Source organism: Brassica oleracea, chromosome C7 (genome assembly GCF_000695525.1).
Source record: "Brassica oleracea var. oleracea cultivar TO1000 chromosome C7, BOL, whole genome shotgun sequence".
In the NCBI taxonomy this organism is placed as follows: Eukaryota; Viridiplantae; Streptophyta; class Magnoliopsida; order Brassicales; family Brassicaceae; genus Brassica; species Brassica oleracea.
The window spans coordinates 14,345,798-14,349,926 of record NC_027754.1 but is presented as its reverse complement, the minus strand read 5'-3'; positions in this window follow the sequence as shown (position 1 = coordinate 14,349,926).

The following is a 4,129-nucleotide window of genomic DNA, read 5'->3' as shown; positions in this document are numbered from 1 at the left end:
ATACGGGTGTTATAGATAAAGAAAGCAACTCCAAGATTGAAGTCGGTATAGGAGCTGCAGAAGCTGTGGACCCATCGCCGCTGGTGCATATATTGTGGCGCTTTGTTACACACCCTATTATTTTATTTAACAAGATGCTTTAGTGATGTTATTTTTACCTTAATACATTATGATATAGTGCTAGGAATCATTACAACGATATTATGTATTCGTTTTTTATTACAATTTTGACTATGATTAGGGCTTGGAATCATTACAACAATAAATAAAATGCTTCACTTATGTTGTTTTTACTTTAATACATTATGATATAGGGCTAGGAATCATTAAAACAACTTCATAAATTCAAAACACTTGTTAAAAATATATTTACATATTAATATGGGTGTGCGACAAGTAGCCTAATTAAGCATCACCATTGGTTGAAGACCAACGATGATATGTCGAACCAAGTTCCATGAATCTGCATGCTTCTCTAACTATTAAAAGAGTGGCATTCAACTCGTGACATTTTGCCTTATCCATAAACCATATAGTCAAACAAATTTTAAATATTTTCGAAAATGAATACTTGGACCACAACACATAACCATTTCTTATTTAACATTTTTGGAATTGGAGCCAAGCCAAACAATATTTCAACGTATAAGTTCATTGGTTTCAAGAGGTTACATGGTATTTATTTTTAAAATGATACTAAAACACACACAGACACACACTTTTCCACTATAATTATACTGAAATATTCTTATAACATAATTGTTTATCTCATTGGCAGGATAATGCATTTCAAAATGAAGTTGGAGAATGACAGATTCATAGTCCCAATACTATTCTATCATCCGAGAATGCTCGTCCAACAATGGGGTTTTTCCAAGTTAACTCAGAATTTGTTATCAGGAAAAAATGGTACAAAAAGTCGTGAATAAACTTCTTTTTGTGTTAGTTTGATTAATTTTGAAATTTTACGTCTTTTACTAATAACATCCAACTATATTCTCCTGACCCAAAAATCAAATCTATTTGGTAGTTTATCTTCATTTCAATATATATATATACGCATTACAAATAATTCTGTTTAACATATTACCATATTGAATGATGACATTACTTCTTACGGTTTTTCAAACTTTTAATTATCTTCTTTGATGTGTCTTCTCTCTCGCTAGATCGCAAATAGTCAGTGCAGATAAGATCTGTATAGAACTTTGAGGTGTGTACAAGAATTAATAAACAATATAAAGTAGTGAAACCCAAGATTTATAGTGACTAATGTCGGATGTATAATATACTGAACTATTTTCTCAGTTTCACGTGTTTATGTACTAGATTGTGTCAGTTTTTTTATTTTAAGGGTGATTTTGCCCTATATTCATAAAAGCTCAAAAAATTAAGAATAAAACCACTGAATAGTTGATGTGACAATTAGATCCAAACCTTGATATTTCTTTCCTTCCACTCTCGTGCGCGTGAGTATATGCGCGTCATATTGTGTGGCAAACATGACTGAAATATACTATACTATAAACCATATAATATAGTCGAAGCACTTATACAAATATACATGGTGAAAAGAGAAACATGTTACAAATGTTAACAAAAACACCACACCAACAATAATATTCTAGACTATACAATGTATAGGTTAGTCGAAGCAGAAACACACCAAAGCATCTACCAAATTTCTTATGCTACCAATCATAATAGAATGAAACAAAAAATACAATTTAGTTTATCTTTTTAGATCATTTTGTAACTGATAGCAGTAAAAGTGAATGTATAAAAATAAGAGCGGCTGATGAAGAAATGTTGTTGTTACTACATAAAGTAAAAGAGAAGAATATGTGGTGGGAGGAGGAAAAGAACCTAATGGAGGTGGAAGAGATGACAAGTGGTGACAACGGTCGAAGAGAAGATGTTGGCGGCGACAAAACAATCAGTAATAGAGATGATGACAATAATAGGATCGAGGTGAATAAAGAAGAAAAACAAAAAAAACAAAAAAAAAATGCGCAAGTTAGATATGATGTTGCACAATTTGGGATATAAAATAACCTCAGGCGGGACAGAAGGTTAGCCGATACTATACTATAAAAGTATGTATTATAGTATCTACTAACGTAAACAAAACATCCTACCTACTTAATTCATTGGGGTACGTAAATGACGCCGCCAGAAGAAACACAAGAAACTACTTCGAACCTTAAGGGGATCACAATTGTGGAATTTAGTATAGAAGACTCACATATATGCTAGTTGTTGCGTAAGCAGTTGAAAGTTATTCTATACTATCAAAGATAATAGTACAGAAATGACACAGCTGGTATATAATACAAGAATATAAATAGTAAACAAAAAGATAGTACATAAAATGTTGATACAAATAACCAACTGAAGAGACACAGCTGGTGTACAAATATGACTGAAAATGTATGGGATCCCATTAGCATAATTTGTCTTTAGATGCGACTCAGCCAACTGCCCATGTTGAGCATCTGAAAGAGCTAATTTTATGATCGCTATCCATCCTAAATTGAAGTAATTGTTGAGTATTTTTCGCCCGCCTAGTTGGTTCGTAACTAGCCAACTGCCCTTGCTGAGCATCTGTGATTATAAAATAGAACAGAAGAAGAGAAGAAGATAAGATGATGAGTGGCGACGGTTTTCGAGGAAAAAACAATGCAATTGATCAAGTAGTGACAAAAAAAAGATGAGGCAGAACAAGAGATACAATTTGTACAAGAAGAGAAAGATAAGTGTATTATACTATACTGTAATTTAAATATAGTATGGAACATATGACGTGAGATACTATTCATCTTCCTCAGTCCAATCATCGTATTATTCTTCATATTCTTAAAGATATTGATTCATATGTTTATCTCACTGTCAATGAAATTGTTGCTTTACCCCATAATTCTAGTCCTTTATGCTATAAAATCATCTTCGAATTACCTTGATTTTCTCACTTGTGCTCTGCAATCGCTCACGCCGCTTTGGAAATGGAAGATACTTTGTAACCCTGACTTTGAAGAGCCAATTGATGTCGCTCTGAACAATCGTTATTCACCGACTCAACCATTTTTCCTTCTAACGCACAATCGTTCTATTCACCTAGATTTTATGTTTCGCATGCGAGAGGTTCGTAAGTAAACACACTTTCCAACTGCGAGATTAAAAAGCGACTTTCAACCTTTCACGCGCAGACAAAGGGTATGTTGGAATATTTCGTAAAATTATACAAAATATCGTGTAGCATATAAGTTGTAATGGTTATATAGTTAAATCTTTTTTTGCTTTGTACATGTCGCCTAATTCCCTTTATTTTAATTATACAAATAGATTAACATTGATATAAAGAATTATTTTCATCGAATTATTTTCCACTGCACTAGAATCATTAACTCTTAATTATTTTCGTTCATATTATCTGTTGTATTTGGTTTCATTGTAATACGACCTTTTCTACTTGGACTTGTGAGTATGAGTTAGTAGTGTTCGCTCAATCAAATCAAGGTTAACGTTTCATATATCTCTCTAAATTAATTAACTTCACTTTCCCTGTCTTGTTAATATGAAAGAAAATTATGATTATCTAAGAAATGGATTGCCAAAATATTGTCACTTTTTACCTTTAATAGTAACTAGATCTCGATCCGCGCAACCGCGCAGATTTTTGTTTTCATTTATTTTTATATAAATATTTTGTTTTCAATTCTAAATTGGTATATATTATAATATATATGTGTCTATCAATTTCTAAAACATAATAAGTTTACTGTATATTTTTTTCATTGAATAGATTGTTTCAAACTTTTACATGTATTTGTATCTTCTTATATATATATTCAGATTATTATTTCATTATTAAAATCGTAACTATATATATAAAGATTAGTAAAATATTGTTTTATTGTCATATTCAAAGATATTGTAACATTCCACAAATTTATAAAGTTTTTAAAAAATTAAACTTTTCGCTTCATAGATTTATATTATCGAGTAAATAATTAAACATTTAGTTTTTGTTTAATTTTTAAAATAAACTATATAGTTTAAAATTTGTTTTCATTGGTTTACGGTAATAAAGATTAATCATTGTTAGATAATATGATTTTTGTTATTTAAA